Here is a 27,807-nt window from a genome sequence, read left to right as displayed (position 1 = left end):
TGTTGACCTTATTGTACTATAGTTATCTCAGTTAACCAGCTGTACAATATCCGCCCCCTACCTTCCCCCCACCTATCCCTCTGCAGTGAGGTGGACTGGGGACCTTCCTTTAAGAAATTTTCCGGTTACCAAATGAAGATGTGTGTTTAAAAAAAGCTGTCACTTAGTTGCATAGTGAGAGAAAGCAAATTATCTAGCTCTCTTGTAAAATCAGTTAACTACATTTTTAAAAATCTAGAGAAGATTTAATTTAGAAAAAAATTTTGTCTGTCTATGACTCGTCCAGTAGCTGAAGTACATTCACTTATGTAATTGCTAATGCTATATAAATAATTTTTAAAACCCACTGTAATTTGTAGTAACTTCCATCAGGATTGACTGTTAGAGAGGAATCTATAAGATTGAGGTCACAGAAGAGCTCATTTATAATTCTTTCTTTGGGCAAGTTGTCTACTCAGTGAAGCGGATTTTCTATTTTAAATAAATAACTCATTAAAAATAGCATAAAGTCATTGCATTTCAACTTTAAAAGACATCAGGGGAAGATACATGCCCATTTACTTCACCCTCAATATAATGTTAAGTTCCTGAGAATTCAAAAGTGTGGATGACTGGTGCCATTCGATTAACATATATTTTTCGAGAGTATACACTTTGCAAAGCACTGTTCCAAAGATGCAGTAGTAATGATCTCACCTATACTCTTTTAAGAAAGATAAACAAGAAAAACAAATGATCAGTAAATTATGAAGTATGATATATATATATACTAAAGTAAAAAAAAAAACATGAAAGAAGAATAGAAAATGTCAGTGAAGAAACAATGTTAGATATGACACAGACTGAAGTAATGGAAGGAGAAAGCAATTAGATAAAAAGAAAAACTTTTCTGGAAAGAGAACAACATACACAAAAACATTTATGCAAAGACATCTTAGAATTTCAGAAAAAAATGAGAAAACGGAAAACTGTTGGCAGGTTTGGAATAGGGCAGCAACATAGTCTGAGATAAGCTTAAATGAAATTCATGACTACTGTCAAAACTAGGGCAGCGGCGCCCAACATTTTTGGCACCAGAGACTAGTTTTGTGGAAGACAATTTTTCCACACACAGGTTGGGGTGGGAAAACCTGGTGGGGGTGGGGAGGACAGGAGGTAGAACTCAGGCAGTAAAACCAGCAAAGCTTCGCTTACAGGGCCCTCAATTCCTGCTGTGCTGCCCGGTTCCTAACAGGCTACAGACCAGAGGGGTACATGTCTGGAGCCCCGGGGTTGGGGATCCCTGCTCTAGGAGAACAATGGAGAAGACACAGAGGTCCCTTAGGAGGTAAGTGCACTCTTCAAAGTGAGAGATAACAATGACTTAACTCTGGGTGGCATCATTGATATTGAAGAGTTGTCAAGTTATGGATTGAATGTGGTTTGGAATCAAAATAGAGACTACTATGAGGATTTGAAACCATTTGGCCTGAGCAGCTGTAAGAGAGGACAAGAGTTTCTAAATAAAAGATCCCAAAATGTCAGCACAAGCAACATACCTAAAAAACAAAAGCAATAACAAATATGTGCTATTTCTAGCAGATTCCCCCTCAAGAATGTATAAAACATAAAAATATTAAAAGGTGGAATACCTGTGTTTATGGCTCAACATTTATTCCTATAAGACAATAACCTGGGAAACATAGGTTTGCAAATAATCAAGAAGTTAAATATTTTTTTCTTAAAATAATACTCTCCAGGTCCATCCATGCTGTCACAAAAAGTAAGATTTCCTTCTTTTTTACAGCTGACTAATAAGTATTCCATTGTATAATTGTGAAATAAGCCAGTCAGAGAAAGACAAATTCTACATGATTGCACTTATATGTGGACTGTAATGAACAAAATAAACAAACAAAACAGAAACAGACTTAAAGATACAGAGAACCAGTTGGCAGCTGTTACATGGGATGGGGTTCAAGGGGCCAGGTGAAAAAAGGTGAAGAGATTAAGAAAAATCACACAGACAATGGTATGGTGATTGACAGATGGAAAGCAGGGTGTGCGTAGGTGGAAGAGAGTAAAAAGGAGATAAATTGTGGTGAGCACACGATGCCGTACGCAGATGATATGTTATAGAGTCGTGCACCTGAAATCTGTATGGTTTTATGAATCAATGTGATTATCCTCATTGAGCTTACAGCCTAATTGCAGCAAATAAATGACTCGAAGCATCATCTAACTATGTATCTGCCAATTATAATTGTTATATGGAAAATACACCATGTGTTGAAAACATGTAAGAGGGAGTCTAACTCTAGTCTTTGGGATTAGGAATAAATTCTCTTAAAAAATTACATTAAGTCATACAATATAATGAATTCTAAAACTAAACCCTAAATAGTCATACATATTAAAATTAGAACAGTGCTAAATGGGACATTATCTAATTCACAAATGTCAAGGTAAGAAACCTGTAGTGCCTTAACAGGTTAAAGCGAGGTGTTTGCATTGTATTTTACGTGTGTTGCCTACCAACTGAAGGGAAAAATTATCTGTGAAATGGAAGCGAAAAAAGAACTAAACAATATTTTTTTTTCTCTTGATATGTATTTATTTTTACATTAAACTTACCAAGAGATAGGATAGAGTGTGATCATTATTCAAAATCTTCCCTAATGGTCACAAAATGTGCCTCACCATGTCAGTCTTCATTGATGTGGGCCAACATTATCTGGTCATTAATTTTTCACAATAATCAGTTTCAATTTTATGTTAACTTTAAACATTTATATCTTTAAACATATAAACATCAATAGAAAGTCATATTTATTTACTTTGAATGTAAAAAAAGACTTCTTATTGCCTTTTGTTAAGTAGGTATTCTTTTTAGATAAAAATTGTATATTGGGATGAAAAAAACTAGGTTTATTTTTTAAACCAGCATCCATTATAAATGTCTGAAGTTGTTTATTTACATCTTTGAAGACTGCTGCTTTTTTGACTTATTTTCATACTATAGTTCACAGGAAGCCATTTATAGAGTTTAAATCTGTTAAGTTTGAATGGTTGGAAAGAAAAATTGAGAATTTTTGTTCCATGTTTGTGTGTAGAAATGAAAACAGGGAGGGAAAATGTTTTCATTGACTTAATAATATTTAAAACACCAAAAATAACTAAAATAATATGAAAGAAAATATTTAAATAAACAGGCATTAGAAAGCAGCAAAGAATTTGCCAAGAAAGTTGCATTTTTTTCATCTTACCCTAAATCAGAAAGGATACAAATCTGGTGTACTAAATCACGTTCCTTTGAGTACTGAGAACACTATTGTACCTCAGCCATTAGAACCCACAGTCAGTGGTGCTCAGATAGAGAAAACCACATGCATTTCTCTCTATGCTCTGGCATTTGGTTGTATACAAAATTCAATGATCACAGTGATTATAGATATCTCATAAATCACATGAGATTATTATGACTTTTGTACATAGGAATGATAAAGTTCGAGTAATTATTTAATTTATTGACACTAGAGAGAGGGTTAGCCCTAATATAAAATAATTAGATAAATGACATAGAATGATAGACATAGTAATAAAGAAATTAAAGACATATGTACATACACACACACACACACACAGTAACTGCTCAGGGAAAAAGCTCAAGGCAAAGTCTGTAATGACAAGCTGACTTGCTTGATGATGTTCTGTCTCGTATACCTGGTAAAATAAAATGTCTTAGGTGTTAAAAGAGAGAAGGAACAGAAAAGGACGTGTGGGATCTGGCATTTGACCCATCAATTCTTCCCCTCCTCCTTATAGGAGCCTAGGTCAAAATACTGTCTAAATAGGCAAGAAACACTTATGCTTTAGTTCTTATTGTGTGTCATCAACTGAAGTGACATCTGCAAAGAATCACAACAATAAAATTGGTGTTCTTTATACTAACAAAGAAAATATTAATTTTGAAAATATTGAGAAAAATTCATAAGGTAAAAACTCACACCTATTTTTTGTGAAGATTACATCTGTATATATTCCCTATTAGACAATTGAAGATAGTAATATTGTTGCCAAAATTAGAGTATAAAATATAAATAAGTTAACTTATCACCACATATGTGACATGTGACAGACTTAAGCACAGCAGAAATGTCCCATTTCCTGATAGTAATTTTACTGTACTCATGTGGAGATTTCCCCACATACTTTGAGAAACCAAGGTTAGATTGCAATGATTTTGTAATATGTGGCCAGTGTTTGTTTTATTACTGCTATTAATTTAGCTTGCACTCTCCTAAATAACCATTACCATTTCAACACATCATTGGTTCCATAATCGTGGTATAATTTTTTTTGTTTTCAGAAAAATGAAAAAATAAGCATTTCATTGCAATGAACTCTAGTATTTCTATCTACTTTATTTCTACATTATACACATACATGTGCTCATTCTCTCTAGCCTTTTTCTCCCTGTGTCCTTTCATAAGACATAGTAAAAAAAATTGACTCAAAAACCAAAAGAATCTGTATGTGAATTCTGATAAATTACTTTGTAAATTGAGGGAGGTGTCTAACTTTTCAATGAATCGAATAAGGAAATGCATGTAAATTATTAATGAAGTACATTACAAATAACGGGTGTTCTACAGTTTAACTCAATTTTCTCTTTTGCTAATTGTGTTTAGATATCTCCTTTTCTAAAAACAGACCAGGTGAAAAAACAAAACTAAAAAGCTCAACCTTACCTTACCATAACCTCTATTGAAAAATATAAATCTCTGTGACAATTCATTTTAAAACTCCTCCAGCACGTTGACTGTACTTGCAATTTCCTTGCCTCATTTACTATTATTATTAGTGTGTAACCCAGCCTTTATCCCTCAGCTTTATTTGAAGGGGAAAAAAAAAAAACAAACAAACCAATGCCTAGCAACAAATGGTAGAATATAAATCATTGATCTGAGAGCAAAAAAAGATTCTACAGTCAGAATGCCTGGTTCAAATCCTGTCTCAGCAATTTACTGTTCTGGACCCTTGAGCATTTTCCCCTTCATTCCCTGTACATTATCTGCATGCAGAGTTTTAAAATGAGGTGAGTTAATACATTGAAATCTCTCAAAATAGAGTCTGAAATGAAGTAAGTGTTGATTGCTTGTTAGTTATTATTATAATCATGCCAATTCCAATGACATTTTCTACTTTATTCCACTTCATTTTCAATATTTGACACCCCGATCCCTTACTTCTTTTTGAAACTCTTATTTTAATTTACAATATACTTGAAAGTATTGATCATTTTCCTCTGTTTATTCTTTTTTCTCTTCTGGCTATTGGCATTCCTCCATCTCATTCCCGAAACACTGGTCACTGACAATTTGTCCTTGACTTTCTATTGGCCTCTCTGGGTTCTCTTGACTTCAGTAAATCCCCATCATGTAACTTTACTTATAAGTTATATTCAGTGACAACCACATATTCAGCCAAGTCCTTTATAACTTTCTCATATCTATATTAATAGCAACATCAAGTTATCCTTTCTTAATTGCTTTAGAAGAGATTCTAAGTTCATCAGACATCAAAATCAATATTTTACATATTCCTGCACCTTGGAAATTATAAAATACTTTTACCTGTCATATTTCTTTCAAGGAAGTTTACCTATCTCATTGTTGAAACCTAAGAAATGTTTTCAGGTCATTCTTTACTGAACACATGGTAAAACTACACATCCACACTCCCCTGTGCATGGGTGCAGCCATGCAACTTGTTTTGCGCCTTGAGTTTTGAGTGGATGTGGCATGTTACACCTAATTATCATATCCTCCTTCTCCCTGTTACAGAAACTGTCAACGTATAAGGCAAAGACTGTGCCATTAGCTGGGGTAAAGGCAGAACACAGAAATTAAATTCTCAGCTGACACAATGGGCACATGATAAGCAATATATATGTACATGTTTATTGTAACAAACCATTGGGGTTTTGAGGTTGTTGGATTCTGCAGCATACCCTAGCTTACCTTGATCTACTTGACTTTCTTTCATTTCCTTCTGATAGTTAGCTTCTATAATTAAGGTGGCAATATGCTACATTACTTCTTATTTTTAATTTTTTAAGTTTAAAATAAAAGCAGAGAATAGAGACAAAAAGACACAAGAATTAGCATTTCACTCTGCATTTTTACTAATTATTAGGTTCTTAGCCTTTGGATGAAGAAATGCGACTTGTTCACTTGTTCATTCACACAGCAGCCAGTTAGCACTTGATAATTAATATGCTCAAATCTTCAAAGTCTGCCATGTCAAGGTCAAAGTTCTCTCTCTGTGTGGCTCTCAATCCATTAATGATCCCATAGAAATTCATATCATATAATTCCCCAACTCATAATTTCCATTACAGGGAGAAATATGGCTAAATGACTCTGAAAAACCACATTTTCATTTTTTAAATTCTATCACGCTGTTGCCAAAATCTGAGGATTATTCATCACTATTTTTTATATTTCTAAATTTGAGCTATCCTTCATGTCATTTTTTACTCTTTTTTTCTAGTATATTATTTATTTAATCTAAAGTTGCAATCTGCAGTGCTAGAGCAATGCCTTATACACAGCAGGTGCCTAAAATGTTGAAGAAAGAAATGAATTTATCCCACGTTTCCTCATATAAGGGGACATTTTTTCGTTGCTTTTAAAGAGAAAGGAAGGGAGAGAGAGAAACATCAATAGGTTACCTCCAGTATGCACCCAGACTGGGGATCAAACCCACAACCTAAACATGTGTCCTGTACAGGAATCAAACCTGCAACCATTCGATTATGGGACAATGCGCCAACAAACTGAACCACATCAGCATCATTATATTGATATTCTTGGTCAATAATTTTGTGTTGATAAAACAATGTTCTGTTTAACTTCAATGCCATGATAAAGGTTTTCAATATGAACACTTAGAGTATAAGTTATGCAATTAATACATTTATCAGATAATGAAGAATTTTAATTGAGCATGAAAAAATGTTTTCTATCAACTTTATAAACTTATTTAATCCAGACATATTGCCTTACTGAACCAAAGAGCATTATTTTACACAAAATGGTTCTTATTTGGTCACTTCTCTTTAAATAAGTCCCGTATCTTTTAGTTTAACGATAATGGCACAAGTATAAGAAAAACTTATTTTTCTACCATTTCTTTTTGATTAGTCTCAAGTAAGTTTCATTCATTTATTTTATAAAATTAAAAAATCTTAGTTCTTTCTTCTTTTTCCTCAACTACCACCTATTAATTGTATTAAGATTGAGTCAGTAAAGTATATTCACAGATATTAAACATAGAATTAATGTAGATTATATTTGTACTGAAGTTGTTTATTACATAAAACGCAGCTTGTTCAATGTTTTCATTGTATGTACATACATACATATAATTACTTTTCATATTTTCTTAGATAATATTAAGCATTCAAAGAAGGCTACCCCTGTGTACTGACAAAATATGAGTCATATATCTAACATCTATTTTTGTTTTTAAGATAATATTTCTTACCTTACTTGATGTAATGGATGCATTTGAACATATAATGAAATACATGAATCTTTTCAGCAAATATTATAAACATTCACATATAATTCATAGGATTTCTTTATACCATGTAACTCAACCATCAATGTTACATATAGAACCCTTATTAGTTATTCATAATATATTTAATAATCAATTTTGTTATTTTTTAGAATTGTGGGACTCCAATGACTTGAAATTCAAGACCTTGGTTTCTGTGTTAGTATACTACTAAGAATGTATATGGTTTTGGCTTCTCTAACTTTTAGTTTCTTTATCTCAAAATACAATGATCAAAGTATGCTATATAAACTTCAGTGTAAAGTTCCTATTATAGCTAATAATTCTTTATTATATTTAATAAAGGTAAACTGAAGTACTACCAGCTTTGGGATATCAATATGTGTGTCTACTTATGTTACTGATAAATTCTTTATAAGAACTATCAACATTCATTCCATATTTTTAGTACAGTACTCATTTCCACAAGAATTAAACTTTTAAGATAGATGGGAATATTAAGAAATCTATGCTAATCCTTTTTAACATTCTCTGAACATATTGAGTAGAATTGTATAAACTAATACACACATGCACACAGCAGTAGTAACCAGCTAATAATTTCTAAATAAAGTTATAGAAAACCATTTAGAAATTTATTTAAAAAAGAACAGTATCTTAGTGTTCTTCATGAGTCATATCTATTCTCCTTACAAAGTAACATTAATCATAGAACATTATTTACCTACAAAACAGCTTGTTAATAAAAACATTTTAAAAATTGTCAGAGTTTTAAAACTGTGTATATATGTAATCTTTTTAGCATGTATAGAAAATAAAAACAAAATTAACAGATAAAATTTGTCTCAGTGTCTGCTTTAACCTACTTATTTACATGTCCCCCTTACCAGCTCTATTAAATACAAAGTGACTAAAGAAGCTGGAAAGTGATGATACAAAGAAACAGCTGAAAGTAGTAATTTTAGTTTTCTGATCACATTATAGCTAAGTAATTAGGACATTGCAGTTATAAATAAATATTTTAATATCATAGTATTAAGATTATTCCAATGCTTACTAGTGTTATCTCCTTAAAAATTTTTATTTGGTACAATACTCATAATTACTTAAATTTAATGAAATAACAGTGTAATATGAGGCAGTTCTTCTTCTAAATAGGAGCTAAGTTTATTAAATTTTAATTAATTAAATATTTGTTGGTTTTGTAAATATTAAAGAATTAATAGAGCCTTGCATTTAATGTTAAAATCTATATTTATTTTGACCTTGAAGAGGAGAAAGGAGAAAGGAGATGATAGAAGAGAAATGTGATAGCAAATAGAAACACAGAGAAGGAGGAAAATAGAGAGAGAAGAATGAATGGGATTTTATTTATTTAAAGAAAAATTAACATTTCAGTTTGTGTACTTGTGTTTTGCCTTGAAGAGAGCATTTAAAAGTTTTATGTATTCTATGTTTCTGTTGCTGGATGTTTGTGAACTATTTTTTTTCTTATTAATGATTTTAAGGAACCCTTTTCTTTATGAATGGTAGAGTTTTACAAAGACAAATATATCCTATAGGAGACATCAGAATGCAGTCACAGATTTAATAAAAAGGAAACAAAACTGATGTTTAGACAGAAAAATTAACTTTTATTAACAGTAGAAAATAATAAATTATTAACCTGCTATATTTGTCTGAGATATACCATCATAAATCAATTTAATTGTTTTGTTTTTGTTTTTTAAATGTTATCTTCTTTTTCAGAGAAGCATGCAATCATCAATAAATATCAAGGCACATGTTTAAACTTCAGCAAACATCATAGCAGGATAAATTTTAAATGAAATATAAGTCCTTGATCACAGGTGTATAAAGAAAAATTTATTTAAATGCAGTTTCATATCCCTTGTCTCGGATGCACAACTGAAATTATTCCAAAATGAAGACACCTCCATTTGAATATTAGAGGATAATATTTTTGTTTGTGTATTTTAAAAAGACGTGCTATTGCTAAGTTTTGACTTTGAAAAAGGAACAACTTAAGATTATTCATCCACTAATTAAATGTTAAATATCTTACTTGTACTATGACAAATAGCTATGTGAGCAAAATAATCTTCATTGTTTTTAAGCAATTTTCCAATTGAAATACCATGTGCTTCAAGTAAAAAGCCTAATTTAACTTAAAAAACGTAAGTTCACTCTATATTTTTATGCATATATCAAAAACATAATCCTGGATGACAACAACATACTTAAGTTAAATAAAATATTATATATTTGGTGTATCATGTGCTTATTCTGAATTTTGTAGTTCATAAGCATATCATTATTTAAATATGTAAATATACTACTATAAGGAAGACAGAAAAGGCAGCAAATGTCCAATATAGTAGTTCAGAAAATGTTCTGAGAATTTTTAACCCCATTCAGCATTCTATTTCAAAATGAATAGTATGTAGTTTATTTCTGTTCAAAAAAATTGGTTTGAATTTATGTTCAAACAATTTTGGAAAATGCTACAAGATATAGTCCGTACTTGGACCTTAAAATGGAAATCAGTTTATTTAGGGCATAGAGAGAAGTACAGTAATGAAAAGTATTTAATTTTGAACATTAATTTTTATAACTTTTTGACCAGGGAGGTGCTATTGATATTGTAGATATTATTTTGCTTGATTTGTTTTATTTTGCAACACCTATAACTTTCTAGTGGGCCATTAGACTTCTGAAAAATGCTGATCTAACTTTAAGTAAAAAAATGGTAAATACAACCTTACCAAGCACAAAAGAGGCACATTAGAAAGAGAAGTTGCACGGGTATTTTATTTTATTTTATCTCTTTTTTGTTCTGTTTTACTCTACACAAATGAAAATTTATTTACAAACTCTCAACACAGTCACTAGCACTTATTCATAAAAGGCTGCATGTCAAAGACCATACATAGTCCAAGTGTCCCAGACTAGAATGCAAAGCAGTAAAATGTATCTAAAGTGCTTTTCCACCATCAGATTCTCTGCCTATTTCTTCCAGGGTTCCCTATCTACACACAGCCTAGTGGACCTTCAGAAATTCTCTGTGCTTGACACTTCTTTCCTTGAAATAGCATTGTAAATTCTACACTCCTCTTCACCTGCTAATCTCATGAAAACTCACCTGCTCTATTACACCACTTCCTTATGTTTCTGCTATGTTTTTTTCTTCTCCTGATTTTAGCTATCTTTTATACTTCATCCTTTATTATGTAATTTCTCTACAAGGGATGCATCAATTATTTTGCCAGATGAAATTCACATATCTTAACTTGGCACGTGAAGCCATCCATGTTTTACCAATATAAAACATTTTTATTTTTTGTTGATATAGGATCAAGATAAACCAAAATACAACCCTTCTATAAGTCAAAAAATTAGACCATTTCTGCTTTTTCACACAGAAAGTACTGTGCTGTGCATCACCAGGGTGACTCAGAAAGAAATGGCTATGTATAAATGTAGCAGAGATGAATTACATCAGCAGAAATATGGAATGTGAAACCTAAAACTCTGTTTTCTTAAAGTTAATTTTTTGGAACCCATTTTTGTTTGGTGTAGAAAAACTTATATAAGGTATTCTAGTTATTCTCATTTTAAAACTGTTTCAATCAGGTAAAAATTCAGTCACCTTCAAGTATCTTTCTCTCTCTCATTGTCCACATATTTCTTCCTGTTATCCCTCTGCTCCTCTGGGGTCCTTTGTCCCGTAAGAGGTTTGCTAGATAGTGGAGGGGAGCCATGTCTAGCTTTGTCTCACAGTTGTGCCCACTGTGTCTCTGCTGCAGACATTTGGCACCTCTGATCCTGTAACCCTGAAGGGAACCATGGCATTGCCACCATAAATCTTTCAAGATATTGATTTTTAAGTTGATTATTAAAAAAACAATAGACCCAGGAAGAATGTTTGATCCCTCCTTTTCCTGCCTAAGAGATTCAGATAGAAAGACCTACTCTAGAAAGAAAATTTAGCATGTTCGCCTTGGTATGGTAGATAGAAAGGATCCAAGCAGGGACTTGCTAACTACATCACCCTCGGTGCCCCATTGTTTCCAGGTTGTCTAACAAGCACGTGCCAGCCACGTATGTTCTGCTCTTTTTCAAATGCCAGTTCATTGCCTATGTTCTTTGAAATCTTAGCCACCCCCCCCCCCATTTTCTGGTCCATAACGACTAATAAACCTCAACTCTCCAATGTGTTTCCGTTCTCATTTTTATATAGCCTCTCTAATTTGTATGCATATAATAGACTTTCTACATTTTTCTTGTTAATCTGACTCTGTTAATTTTATTATTAGCCCAGGTAGAATTTAAGACTGAAGAAAAGCATTTTAGTGGCACCCACTCCCCAAGCAATGATACCATGAGAAACGAGGTCACCTTGTTCAGCAGACTGTAGCAGGCTCCCCATCGCTATGGAGAAGAATCTCTTTGACCTGAGAACCCTCTTGAAGCTGTTTGGAGTGACACATGAGAAGCCAGCTGTGTCTTACTTGCAACTCATGGAATCTCAGTGATGTTTTGTATATATTTCATAGAAACCCAGACTAGCATTTTCACTATTTTCATTATCCCCTCTCTCCTTTGGGTTTGTCTTTTGCCCTGGAAATGTCAAACATATTATTCAGGTTCTATAGCTCAGCACAGTCAGCAAGTGGTTGTTAATTTCTGTGTAAAGAATCACATTTAATGTTAAAGCAAGACTTCTGGTGCCTTCTCCAAAAGGAGAAAGAAAGATGGAAGGAACTGTGCCTCAAACTTCTTTCTTTTTGATCCCTTGCAATTTTCTACTTCCTTCAAAACTCTACATAGAATTAGCTTGTCTGACACCAGGGACAAGATGACACTTGGGATTTGCTGTTTTTATTCTCAGCTGTAACCTGCCTCCCACTTCCTTTTAGCTTGGGGCAAATGGAAAGAAAAACCAAAAAGAAATATTGGGAGAAGAAATGTATCTCCTCTGATGAAAATATCATCTCAAATTTAAAAAGGATAATATTGTTATGTAAAAAATATGATCCTCTCTCCTTTTGTGTGATTATTAAAACTTACATTTTAAGTTTCCTTTCTCCTGTATTGATGATGTAGGTGAGAATCAGACTCTTCCACATGATCACAAGGGAAGTATTCCAGGGACTCACACATAGGAGATTGTAGGATGGCAAGGTGGTTTACTCATGTGGAAATAGAAGCTGCTTCCTGGGTTTCCAATGTTTTATCTCCTGCTGTCCTGCCATAGAAAAAGTCCAACTGTGGCCTCAGCAAAGCCAAGACGAAAAGCCAATGGCTAGAGCTCCTGTTTCATATTAAAGCGTACTGTTTGGAGCCCACAGGCACTTCCTAAGCAGTGTCACACCCCATCCAGGTAGCTTAACTTATTCCACTCCCAGCTGCTCCAGGCGAAGAGTCCACATGGTTGCTGGCCACGTGGCTGCTAGGGCTGCCTGGCTGTGGGGAGAGGATGCAGGAGTGCACAGCGCACATATAGGTCACAAACAAGAGAGAGAACTCAGTACTGTACTTAGCCTGTGCCATCTGCTGAGAGCCCTGTCGCTGCTAGTGCACATGGGCGTGTACTCCTGGGCAAGGGAGCATATGAACGAATAGGTGAATGCATCACCAGCTGCGCAAGAAGGAGAGATTCTGTGTTCCCCTGAGGTTATATTATCTTGGCTAGGGACAGACCTGGTGCCTTTTTCAAAAGAACCAATAAACTTCCCAAGCTTTTGTGGGCAGAGGCGGATTTAATGGTGGGTGCACCAGGTGTGCGCCCTGGGCTCCGACTTCTGAACGGTTCCGCAAAACCATGTATTTTTATTCTCTCTCTCTCTCTCTCTCTCTCTCTCTCTCTCTCTCTCTCTCTCTCTCTCTCTCTCTCTCTCTCTCTCTCTCTCTCTTTCTCTCTCTCTCTCTCCTCCCTCCCCCTCTCTCCTCCCCCCCCCCCCTCGCTATTTTGACTTCTATTGCACACGTGTCTGCCCTGCCCTACTCCCACCTGGAAATCTGGTAATGGAGCGCAGGGGAGAGGAGTGTTGATCTTCATGGTGGAGCACAATGCTGGGGTGTGAAACTGTGGCTTCCTGGCTAGCAAGCAGGCTTATGCTTCCCATTTTATTAAGCTAGTTGTCTCCTTTGCTCTCTTTCCTTTATCAATATCTAGTTAAATACCGACAGTAACAAAAAGACTATGTATGTTGTTTCTTGTTTCTCTAACTCCTCTCACCTTTTTTTTTTCTTTTTCTCTTTTCATCTACTCTTCTCTCCTTTCCTTTTCTTTCTTCCCCCCTTTTATTCCCTTCCTTTCTATCTGTTCCTTTTATTTGTGTTATTGAAAGAATTATAGTTATGGTCTCCTATGCATTAGAGGAAACAAAAAAAAAAAAAAGAAAGAATATGGTTGCATTTAAAATGATTAGTAAAGACTTTAATAAAGGCCCAAAGAATATGTACTTATAATCAAGCAACACCAATTATCAACCTTCTTTTCATTTCTTCAACATGGCACAAATAAGTCCCTATTTTCATAAACTTATCCTAAGTCTACCAATTTCCATACATTTATATTTAAGACTAACTTGGTATATAAGAGGTGTGTCCAGAAGGTATTCATCCATGTTATATGAAAAATAGAGACATTTATTGAAGAAGATTCAAGATACAAGAAACATGGTACCTAAGACACTGATGCCTCAGTCCCCTTCAGAGTAAGTACGTTGGGACCTCACACAGTTCTCCAAATCACCGTCAGTCACCCTGTCATCTTTTCCTGAATCTTATTTATCTTATCTTTCAAACCTGATTTTAGTTTTGGGGAAATCCAGAAGTCACAGGGCACCAAATCTGGGATGTAGGAGGGCTGAGTCACCTTGGTGATTTGATGTTTTGCCAAAAAATCTCTGAGACGTGATGTATGAGCAGGCACATTGTCATGATGAAGCTGTTAATCACCAGCTGCCCATAGCTGTGGCCTTCTGAATCATCTGAATAGTTTCTGTGGAAGAATGTTCAAGCTCAACACAAAATTTGATGCAGATTTTGCTGCTCTTCTCAGTCATTTTGAATGTGATGGCCACACAGTACACTTGCTCACATAGCGTCTACCACCCTCTTCACTAGTACAGTAAAATCATCATTGTTCATGAATGCACATTCCAGTCCACTCTCTTTGGCTGCCAGGTTACATCCATGCCTTGCAAATCATTCTCATTATATTAATAATGGCTGGACTTCTTCCTCACAGACCTCATCATATTCCAAATTGATTTTACTCCAGTATGTATATGCTGTGAAGAACTCTGCCTGCTCATAGGCTTTCACTGCAGAAGCATGCACAATGTTCCCAAGGATGAATAGCATTTTCCACACAAAAAAGTCACATGAGTGAAAAATAGATTCCCATCTTCCTACTGCAAACATAGAAGAATCTGAGTATATTGTGTTGTATTTTGTACGACTGAACAGAAACTATTGATTTCAGTTAACTCCACATGGAAAGTCTGAATGCATTCAAACACTGATTATTTTAATAATATTAATTATTATTATAGCTATTGCTTTCCACAATAGAAAAGGAACAAAAAATGAAGTTTCTCAGAAAAATAGATGTAAATTGTTCGTATGCTATTATATGTAATTTAATATACAAAAATCATTGTTTCATTGTAAATAAGAAAGCCAAGCTCTGCAACTTTGTAATTCTATGAATGACATTGGGAAAAGCCTGTAGGTCTTGAAGCTTCAATGACTTTCTCCTCAGTGTCCATGTTAATAGTTTGTGTCAGTGTTATGGTCAGGATTAAATAGAATTGCTTATTTGAAGTGCTAAATTATGCCCTGCACAAATATGCTTAATAAATTTCAACCAGTTTAAACAAGACTCTCTTGTAAAATTAAAGCTATTTGAGATTCTAAACTGAGACAGAGAAGCAAAACTAATTCCTCACAAGCAAAATGAATTGACAAAAAATAACTTGACAGAACAATTATAACTTCACTGTTTTGGTTTTCATAGTGACACTTTGAAATTATAGTATTCACAAAGACATGTCCTATGATAACTATTTAAAATAAATAGACTAACTGATACAATTTGTAAGACATTTGTCCATGACTTTTATTTCTTTTGTAACATGCATGTCAAAACATTAAAAGTAAATCTTTATTTTAATTAATATAAAATATTAGAATATTTTTGGTGCAAAAATATTATGTTATTAATGTAACAGATCAAAAGAAAAGTAGGCTGAAATGCTATGACACAGAAAACCTTTGTCATACAGTGTATATTAAATCTAGATGTGCAGAAGTACTTAAAGATAATTCATGTGGTGACTGAAAAGAACCAGGCACTTGAAAACAAGCCCAGCATGGAGGAAAGTAACATATTTTAAGACTATTTGTCATCACTAAGATGACATATTTTTAATCCTGTATTGTTGACTTGAAAACTTAGCTTGTACAGCATGTAGTGCATTGTACTAACATTAGATGGGCCTCTGGTTTGTAAACTTAAGAATTATGTGAGAGTGTGTTATTTGTGAGTACAATTTAAAGAGTATTTTCCTTTAGTCCTTCAGTTGGGTCTTTCATTTATAATTCGTGTAAATGACAGAGCATTCACCTTTAAGAACAAATATTATGTTTTTCAAAGCAAATGATTACATTGTGTTTCATGAGAATGTAGTTGGCATTAAACAGTGCATGGGCTGTTTTTATCAAGAGTATTGTTATGTTTATTTTATGTGCTTGAAATTCAGTGCAGTATAACAGATAAAAGTATGTTTTCTAACTTAATTTAAAATATATACCTAATTTACTACATTCTCATCCTTTGGCTTATTGGTGTACATAATATGCAGAGAGAAATTCTTTTTCTAAAAACCAGTAAATATTATGGTAATAGACTAACTTAGATATTTTGTATTTATGTATTTGAGATGCGTCCTATATTTTTCTCTAAACACTATAGGAAGAAATTGCTCTTCTAAACACTTTTTTTTTTTTTTTTGTAATTACTTGCAAGCAGTTGGCACTATATAGAAGTGGAATACAGATATAAGAACTCATTTTTCTTTCACAGTATCTACTATTTTGGTGCTCAATATCTTAATTCACTTAAACATAACAGAAAGTTCTATGGAGAAATGCTTATATGGCTAAACTAATGGAAAGTAAGTCAATTAGAGCCCTTAGAGAAACATGCTAATGTAATGAGGTGGTAGTATCGATCCTTCTTCAGCCCTATTTGTTTTGCCAGCTCAAAAAGTTCCATAATTAGAAATTTGCACATTTAAAACCAACTGACTACATTTCAAATACATTATTTTAAGAGGAGAAGCCAAACTTATCACCCCCTAACGCATAAGGGAATGCATCATGCATCAATTCAAGCCTCAGTGTGGATTTTGTGGATTTTACATTTTCAGGAGACAAGGTCAAATTCTGTCTGAGAGAAAGTGACAGATCTCTAAATGAACCAAAGTATTGCTGGAAGTATACAAAGGAAAACTAATAATTGTCAAGCAAGTCTTCCAATTATCTGATTCTATTGGTGGAGGGTGGGTGGGTCCACAGGGAAGGTTTTATGCTGTTTATAATCCAAAGATATACACATTTTATCTGGCGAAGAGATAATCATTCTGTTACAGAAAAGCCAATGGTCTAAAACAAAACAAAACAAACAAGCAAATAAAGGCAACTTAGCATATCTAGAAATACACTTTTCAGCTTTATTTATGTGTGTGTAGCAGAAGTTGGAACTCTCTTTACACTAGTTGTAACATCTGTACCCTCATTAATGAGAAAAGTAAAATCTTCATCTTGTAGTTTTTTATATTTGTGCACCAATTAGCATTTTGCTGTTAACAACTACTTTCTCTGATGCTGAGTTTCCTCTCTCTATAACTTGGGAATAATAATAGCTGCCTCAAGGTGTTCAATAAATGAATGTTTATAAGGCATGTAAAATTCCTTTCTGTTGACAGTGACCAGATATTCAAAAAGTTATTAATATTTTGTTTTCTCTGATCAATGTCCTTACTCTATTTCTCTCTCCGTTATTCCAGTCTTTAAGATGCTTCCTCTGTATGACCATCTTGCACATCTAGAATTGAATTCTTCTAACTTCCAGATATCTATTATAACCCCTATCATAGCCAAATAACTTGTCAGGTATCTGTGTTTTCCTGTATATTATACCCTATTTGAGGACAGGCATATGGCAGTGTCTCATTTTCCTTGTTATTTTTCCTTGGTCTACCCATAATCTATCACATATTAGATACCAAATAAATAAGTAAAAAGTAATCAGAGCAAAACAAATACTTTCCACTTCTGACTATCCATCATGATCACATGTCCCTTTGCTTTCTCACCTCCCTTCTCCTTTATCTTAATCCAGAGAATCACTCACTTCAACACTTAAATATTCTTCTCTTTTCTGTCTTAAAAACAAAGTTACCTTTTTAAAGATTCAACTTCACTCTCTTTGCTGACTAACATGTATCTCCTTCCTCCTCTTTACAACCAACCTTCCCCATTGTTGTCCACATTTGCTGTTCAATCACCTTTTATATACTTTCCAATCTTGTTTTTGTCCTAACAATATAGTTAAGTTTTCTGTTGCCCTTCATTTTATTTTTTATTAACTTTATTATTCTTAAGTTGGTATACAATATTATATTAGTTTCAGGTGTACAATACAGTGATTTGACATGTGTATCCCTTACAATGAAATCATCTCACTAAGTCTAGTAAACATCTGTCACTGGGCAAACTCATCACAATTCCCCTTTCAATTTTTACACCCATTTTCACACCCAATCTCTTCTGGCAACTATCTTTTTGATTTCTATTTCGAGGAGTCTCTTTTGGTTTGGTTTGGTTTACAGGTTTGTTTGATTCTCTTAGGTTTTACATATAAGAGAAACTATATAGTATTTGTCTTTTTCTGTATGATTTATCTCACTTAACATAATACAGTTTAGGTCCATCCATGTTATATCTCAAGTGACAATTTTTGTGTGTGTTGTGTAATATTTAATTATATATATGAAGGTTCTCAGCAGCATTTAGCATTGTTGAAAATACTCTCCTCTCTTGGCTACTGAATGGCATTTTGAAGAACTTTCTCTCTTCTCTCTGGGGACCTCTTAGTCTTCAGTGCTTGCTCATTCACCTCCACCCATCTTTAAATGCCAGGAACATTCCTAAACTCTTTTTACTTTCTATTTTAGATGTTCTTATTTAGGGGTCTCATACTGAGTTATAGTTTCAATGATCATGTATAATCTCATCCAAGTCACTGATTTTCAACTTTATCTACAAGGATGTTTTTACATCATAGTTATGAGTGGTCCCTTTAAGATGAGGGACATCATGGATGTATTATATAGGGCAACTGTATCCGTTTTAAGTACCACAAATGATTGTTATGTGTAAACAAGTTTGGGAGTCCCTAGTCTAGGAGGTCATCTACTCTGAAGGCTTGAGTTACTATTGGTACATTAAATAATTCCACTTGCCATTTCTAAAGTAGACTACCCCAATGGTCTTTATATTTCTTGAATATTGTGTATAACTAACTCTCCAAATACAACTTAACTTCAGCTGCAAACAAGTGTTGTTAAAAAAGAGATATATGATTAGACAAAAATATCTGAATGAATCACACCATCTCACAATGCAAACTATATTTTATAGAGTAAAAACACATTTTCATTTTTTGGGTTTTATAATTGAACATAAAAGTATGTTAAAAACAATTGTACAATCAAATTAACTAAGATTCTTGATATATGCATATTGGGAAAATGAGTGAATTAATATAATCTAATCTATATTGACAGCATTAAGTCAAGTGAATTAGAAAATCAGTTATATGTATGAATTATATTATATTGTATTTACAGATTCATAGGTGTAGTTATCATATACATTAAAATTCACAAAAATATTAATATGTATTTCATTATTTTTTCATAAAGCTAAGGCATATTCAATAAATATAGCTATTAAAATAACCAATATTAGTTCTTTCCTCTAACCTTTAAATCATGTTTGACCCAATAAATACATACTCCTTCAATAACCACTCCCACCCTCTAAAGTAGAATCTAATAGCCAAAAAACATGCCTAAAAGATTCAGTGATGACTTAACAAATTCAGTGTATCTTAAATAATGCATATCAGAGACAGTGAATATAGAGGGTTTTATGTCAGAAACAAATGAATTAACAAAGGCACTCAAATAATGATTGTTATTGATCTATTTCTTTTGAAATTATATTGAATTTTAGGTTGTTTCAATATCTTCATTTTAAAACTTTCAACTTATGAAAATTTCTGTTTGATCAAACTATATATGTGTCCAAAATAAATAAGTATCCTAAACATTCTAATAAATAAGCTCTAGGAAAAAATGCTGACAGAGAGTAAGCCATTAATTTTAGTCTGCTTATATTCTATAATATGTTTAGAGAAGTGGTTAATGGCACTTTGTAAAGTTAATATATATGTGTATGAGACAGCACAGGTCATTGACACTGAAGTAGATATTAGATATTTTAGTACAGGAATATTTGCTAAGATCAACATCATTTCTCATAAATGAAAAACTTGCAACTAAAATTCAGTTACAAATAATTAAAAATCACTTTTTCTTAGTTACCCTACATTAAAAGATAACTTAAAATAGTTTATGCTTATTGCAGCTTTATTTACAATAGCCAATATCTAGAGGCAGACCAAATGCCTATCAGTAGATCTGTGGATTAAACATCTGTAGTAAATTACACAATGGTATACTACTTGAACATTTAAAAAAACAAAAAGGAAATTTTACCCTTTGCAACAGCGTGGATGGACCCAAAGAGCATTATGCTAAGTGAAACAAGCCAGTCTGAGAAAGATAAATGCTACATGGTTTCCCTCATATGTGGAATCTAATAAGAATCAACTAACAATCAAACCAAACACAGACACGTAGATAGAGAGCAGGCTGACAGTTTTCAGGGGTCTGGGGATGAGGTGAAAGAATTGAGAAAAAGAAAAACCTCTGGAGGGCAAGAGTGTAGGTATTGGGGTGGGGAAGGTGGTGGGGATAGATAGAAGAGAGCATAGGGGGTAACATTAAAAAAAAGGAAGATAAAATAAATATTGGGGGCAACCAAAACAACTCAACAAAGATAACAAAAAATGATTTTAAAATAAGGTGATAAATAGATCCTTGTCATAAAAATAAGTTTTATTGTACTTTATAGAATTTTATTACTTCTATATAAGTAAAACTATATTTTTAATGATTGCTTACATCAATTATCAGACTTTTCCAATGAAGATGTGTTGCTGAAGTAATTATCTTAGTTAAAAGTTAAATAACCAAAAAGTAAACTTTTGAGGATTGTTGATATGTCATAGAAGTAGAATTGGGCAGCAAATTTATAAGTAAAATATTAGTTCCCTATGGAGTTCCCCACAGGGTGTTTCATGAGAAGGTATTATTAGTATTGGCAGATCATAAAGCTCACTTTCTATAAAACATACTTTGGAAAATTCTGGCCCAGGGATACAATAATTTGGGCTAAAGATAAGAAAAAGATTAAAGATAGAAAGTATTTTCCTTTAACATTTATCTACTCTCTGGGAAATTTATGCATAGCAGAATAAAAATTTGGATTTCTAGAAATTGACTAATCCTTTTGTTTATTTGTCTTTTCTATACATAATTAACATAGAGCATTGAAGGGGACCAAAGTTTTGTCACCCCTAAATCTGTGCCTTTTGTGATATTGATTCTAAGCTGGTTGTTAAGAAACAAAAGACTGAGAACATTTGATCCTTTTCCTTTCCCGGCTAAGAGAGTCAGGTAAAAGACCACCTTGAGGAAGGACTTTTAGCATATTCACCTTAGTATGGTAGATAGGAAGGCTCCAAGCAGTGGTAGAATAACTACAGCACCCTGTGCTATTTATCGGTTGTCTGGCAGGAATTTACATGCCATATGTGTTCTTCTCTTCCTCACCTACCTGTAAATAGCAGATTTCCTTTGAAATTTCTGGTCTCTGTCTCCTCTTTTCTTTGTCCAAAATGGCATATAAACCTCCACTGCCCAATGTGTTAGGGTCTCATTTTTATGACGCACCCAGTATGTATGTCTGTAATAAACTTTATACATTTTGTCCTGTTAATTCAGATCTGTTGATTTGATTGTTAGCCCAGCTAGAAGAATTTAGAAGGTCCGAGAAAAAGTACATGTGTTAACCCCCTCATTACCTATATGGTGAGTTATTTTTATTTTTTCTCTTAATTACATGTATTGAGGTGACATTGGTTAATAAGATTATATAGGCTCCCAGTGCACATTTCTATAATACATGATCTGCATATTGAATTGAGTGCCCACTACCAAGTTCAAATCATCTTCTGTTATCATGTATCTGACCCCCTTTACCCTTCAGTGCCACATCACGCTCCTTCACTCTGATAAGCTTGTGTCTATGGGTTTTTGCTTTGTTTTTCTTGTTTGTTCACTTGTCACTTTCATTTTTATATCAAGTATATCAGTGAAATCATATGATTGTTAACTTTTTCTGTCTTATTTCACTTAGCATGATGCTGTCAACATCCATCCATGTTGTCTCAAATGGCAGTATTTCATTTTTCTCATGGCTGAGTAGCATTCCATAGTATATATGTGTCATATTTTTGTCCCGTCATCTATCAAAGATAGCTTAGAATATGTCCATGTCTTGGCCACCATGAATAATGATGCAGTAAACTAAGGGTTACTTATATCTTTGTAAATAAATGTTTCCATTTTTTTTGTGTAGATACCCAGAAGAGGGATTGCTAAGTCATATTGTAACTTTATTCTTACACTTTTGAGGGATTGCCATACTGTTTTCCATAATGGCTGTGTCAGTTTACTTTCCCAGCATCAGTAATTGGGGGTTCTTTATCTCCACAACTTTTCCAACACTGTTTTTTACTTATCATGTTGATAATAGTCATTCCAGCAGGTGTGAGGTGGCACCTCATTGTAGTTTTTATTTGCATTTACCTAATATCTACCTTTTTTCCCCTCTTTCCTTCTACCCTCTCTTTTGTATTCTCTTGCTTTCTCTCTTTCCAAAATTTCCTTTTATAGAACAACAAAAAGATTCATTTCTTCCCAAAGTTCTAACTATGATATGATCAATGAGCTTTTTTACCTGTTCAGGCCAATAAAGTTGTGAAATAGATTTGTTTAAAATGTTTAATGTAGATTCAACATTCCAGAACACTGATATTTTTCTCCTTCCTCTTGCAGCTAGGTCATGATATCAGGACATCTACTAGATACACAAGCAGGATTGTCCAGAATTGCTCCAGGGTGCCTTTCTGACAATGTGAGGGTTGAGACTGGGAGCTCTCCCTCCTTCCTACTGAAGGAACTGCAGCTGAGTCCACCTTCCCCCAGTCTCAAAGTCATATGCATCTGATATTCTCTTTAACACATTTAAAGATTTGATACCCCAATTCAGGATATTTGGTGCCAAAATTCATAAATTTTTGAACTACTTCTAAGAACACTCTAAGGTCACTCTGCTGGAAGACAAGCCTGCTGTGCCCAGTCCTACAGGGTTTCTAGTTACGCTGCAGTTCAAGTACGGCCTCCTCAGTGATCTAGTCTAGAGAATGAGGATGGAAGGCATCTGAAGCCCTCTGCCCACACAATCTAGTCTGAAATGGGTGAGCTTTGCTTTTATTGAGTCAAACCATTTAGGTGGTGTTCTTATTATCTGAGTTGATTTCTAAACATGATTATATATGTAATTTCTATCCAACAAATTTGATCTCAATTATTCCTAGAACTCTAATATTTTCAAATTAGAATCTTTATCTGGGAATCTTATTCAAAGATTACATACTTCAAGTTTGGTCATAGTCACATTTAAAGCTATAGGACGTTTGATAATTTTTTTACTCTCAGAATAATACAATGTCTTTCCATCCTTCCCAACTGCTCCAACTATACCACGTACTTTGTATTTTTACCATCTCTAATTGGGTTTATTGATTTTTACTCTTATTAGACTAAGTCATTGATGATAAGAATAGACATTTAAAATAAGTCTTGTAATAAAAGGTTATTCCTGGCTAACCCTTAAGTGTGTGCCTCCCTTTGACCATGAGGCCTATTATCTAAGAAAAATAAGCCACCACCAAAATTGGTTTTACCTCTATATAGTAGACAACCATTAACAGCACATAGGAAATGTGTTATATGAGTACACATACATGCATATGATATCAAAATATTTCCTGTTTTTAAGGTAATATTGTCTTATTGATGGTATGTGTAATTTCATTTCTTCAACTCAAATGAGGCAAATCAGATTAATATAAAAATTATTCATTATTTTGGGAATTTATTGGCATCAGCTTCACTGCTACAACTGCACTGGCCATATGTGCCTATGTTTGCTACAGTATTGTACTGGAATTTGTACACCTTTACTCTACAGTGTCCATTTCTACCTAAAAGGTTTATCTTTTCTAACTAGCAAGATCTTCTCTGGACATAACTAGTTAGTATAAAGAATTTTTTAAAAGACATTAATTACTTCACATTGCCCAAGGGACTGGAAGGTATATTTAAGGAGAGATAATTAGAATTATATCTTGAATAAATAAGGTTTGGTAAAATGAATATGAATTGAAGGATAAGGATGATGATGGTCATTTATGTGATAAGGTAAAATTCAATTTAAAAAAATGTAATTTGTGATGAGCAAGTATATAAAATGACTTTTTGGGGATCAGGTTCTGGTATATATTGAGTTCCAAAATAGAAAATGAGTGGGAAAAGGAAAGAAAAATCTTTGGGCATCTTCGGGAGAGATAATGACACCATCACTATTACATTTCAAAGGTATTATTCTGATGTCAGTAGTTAAGAGATGCTGGATAGAGTAATGATGAAAAGCAAAAGAATTATTTGGAGGTTATTTTAATAACTGAGATAAGAAAGATTAAAAAGTAAGCTCAGAAAGTGAAAATAAGAAGGAGACATGGGTTCCGGAGAGATGAAAACTGACAACACAGTGTTTGTGGGGTCAAGGAAGGCAGTATACCTTTTGGTTTGGGATATCTAATAATTAGATTAATTTTATCATTAAAAGAAGCCTTACTCAATTCTCCCCCTCTAATACATGCACACACCACCATCACCGCACTCACACACACACACACACACACACACACACACACACACACACATGGGTCCTTCCATATATCAGTGGTAGGCAACGCCATTCTTTCATTTTCTTAGACCTAGAGCCTTACAGATCTCCCAGGCTCCTCTGTTTCACTCACCAACATGAAATCCAGCAGCACATACTTTTGTCTCTATTTTCAAAACTGTCCTTTCTCACTGACACAGCTGACACTTTGGTAAATGCCATTATTTCTTCTCCCTATGCCAATGGGCAAGAGCTTCCTGACAGGTCTTCTTGATTCTTCTCTCTTCCTCTTTGGTTTCTTCTTATTAAAAATGAAAAACTTTCATTGTCCTATCAGTCTTGAAGCCTCACAGCCACTTTATTTTTCTGTACATATCTTATTATTTGATATATGCATGCTTCAATTTATTTTTTAAATTATTTTTCTGAGTCTTACCACTAAAGCGTAAAGGAAATTTTATCTGTATTGTTCACTGCTATATACTCAGCACCTGTTCTGAAACATAGTACAGAATATCAAACAATATTTGGTCAGCAAATGAGAACTAAAGTGTGTAACCATAACATATATAGGTAAAGCATTAAAACAGACTTTAAAAATACATCAAATTCAGTTTTCATTCTTATTTTAAATTATGAAAGAATGTTTTTAAAAGTGATTATATTTACTTTTAACAAATTCCCATCTTAGAAATGAGAAAGCTGAGGCACATTGTTTCTAAGGTCTATATTAGCCCTGGGTCTTCTTTAGAACTATATATATGTATATATATAATGGTGAGCATAATAAATAACTTTATACTTTTCCAATTGATTTTTAAATAAAAACATAGTGCTGTTATATGACAATAAAAGGATCCCCTCCTCATCTAGACTAGATATACTAGCAAATGTGTTACCATCAGACAGTTGTATAACTTTTTTTGACATATAAGCTCCCTCTTCATCATGTTTGGGTATGAAATGAGATCACATGGCCCGGAGTGAAAAGCCCATCAACAATGAAATACATGTATTAATTGTTTAATCGTAATATTCAAAGATAAACATGCTGGCAAATTATTTTCTTGTACACAATTACAATATAAAATAAAATAATGATACAAAATGTAGATTGGCAAGAATAAAATTTTCAACCTAATACAGAATCACTGAAAGAAAAAATAATTCTTTATCAGTTTACGTTGGGTGTGAAGTGTGAGACTGCTTGGTAGGATATGTGTGGGTGGACACCATTTTTACTGTGACAGATATAGGGAAAAACCCTGAAATAAAATACAACCCACAAGAAACTTTTAACAGGTGACCAGAGTGTAATGGAAAAAATGAGGGAATCTGTCATACCGTACTGAGAAACCAGCTTTCTAAAGAGAAGACTTCGCAATGGGATACAAGAAACAGAGAGTGCAGAATAGCAGTCAATAGAGGGGAGGGGGGAGGGAGAGAAGGGGGATAAGTAAAGGGAAGGGTTTAGTCAAAGAATGTGTATAAATGACTCATGGACAGGGACAACGGGGAGGGATATGATTGCGGGAGAGGGGTGGGCTGCGTGGGGGAGAGAAATGGGGGAAAAATGGGACAACTGTAATTGAAAAACCAAAAATTTAAAAAAATAAAAATAAATAAAAAGAAAAAGAAACACAGAGTGGGTGGAACCACTACAGAAGGAGACAAAAGGGATGCCACATGGCTAGTGTCCTCACATAAGTATGTTTGGGAATGTTAAATGTGGCATACTTTTACATGCCCTCTGTTCTCCAGAAGAAGAGAGCATAGAAACCATTCTTTTTGGTCCTTCATCCTCAAAAAAACAAACACATACAAAACAAATATTTACTGATTTTACATACCATGAAACTTTTACTCTTTTACTGACAGAATTCTAAAAACCATATATATTTTTCATAAATAAATAGATTTGTTTTTCAGAGGATATTTGATCTATACTAATGTTAGATTGTGTTGTGGAGACATAAAGGAAACCATTAGCCACTAATAGTAGCTATCATATATGACCAAAATAAAATCTAAAAAGCTGATATTTATATATACTGTGATTTTATTCCTAGTCGTCGTCGGCAGCCGTCCGTCTCGAGAGACGATGGTGTAACTTCTTAAGAGTCTATCTGCACCGACGAGAATTGCTGTGCAGTCCAACTTGGGAGTGACACGGTATCTGTCTCCTCCCGTATTGAATCGACATCTTGCGATGACGCTGGAGTGTCCTCTCCAGTGAAGCTGAAGCTACAGAGCCTGGGCAGGGTGATATGGAGGGTCTGCTGTTGCCCATGCAGCACACCCCCCCTCTCTTCGCAGCTGAAGGGTCCAAGGGAAAGACGAGTCTATACAGCTTGGCTTCAGGTGCGCCGCAGGAGTTGCCGGTGTTGACTACAACGTCAAACCGCCTTAGGGACTCCGGCTCCGGATTTTCTGTCGGGGTTTACTCCCTTAGCCTTTCCCCTGAAGAGGTATGCCGCAAGGCAGCGGAGGTTTTTTGGAGTCAGAGTTTTCCTTCTCTGATGTGCCCTGACTGGAAGATCGAACCAGCGACACTTAGCTCGCAGGCCGACGCTCAATCCACTGAGCCAAACCAGCCAGGGTTAAAAAAAAAAAAAAGATGAATACTGCATTGTAATTTGCAACAACATGGATTAATCTTGAGGATACCATGCTAAGCTAAATAAATGATACAGAAAAAACTAAAAATAAAAATAAAAATGCCACTTCTTTCCTTGCCCCAGTGGTTCTCCGGGACTTTCAAGTAAAAGTCTAAATTTCTGAACCTGACTTTGAACCCCTCTGTAAGTGGTGTTTCAACAAAAGGAACTCTTCTGTCTTTCAGGCTGACCTCTTCTCCATAATTTGGAACCATATTAGTTAATTAATTAACTTATTTAATTATTTATTTAAAAACCAAACAAAGCAGTCTACATTTATTTTCTCCTTTCACATATTAATCAATATTTTGACTATTCCAATGCACTTTCTGAATATTATTTG

This window comes from Furipterus horrens, unplaced genomic scaffold (genome assembly GCF_987537825.1).
Source record: "Furipterus horrens unplaced genomic scaffold, mFurHor1.1.pri manual_scaffold_5, whole genome shotgun sequence".
Taxonomy (NCBI): Eukaryota; Metazoa; Chordata; class Mammalia; order Chiroptera; family Furipteridae; genus Furipterus; species Furipterus horrens.
The sequence above is the reverse complement of the archived record's forward strand: the minus strand, read 5'-3'. Positions refer to the sequence as shown.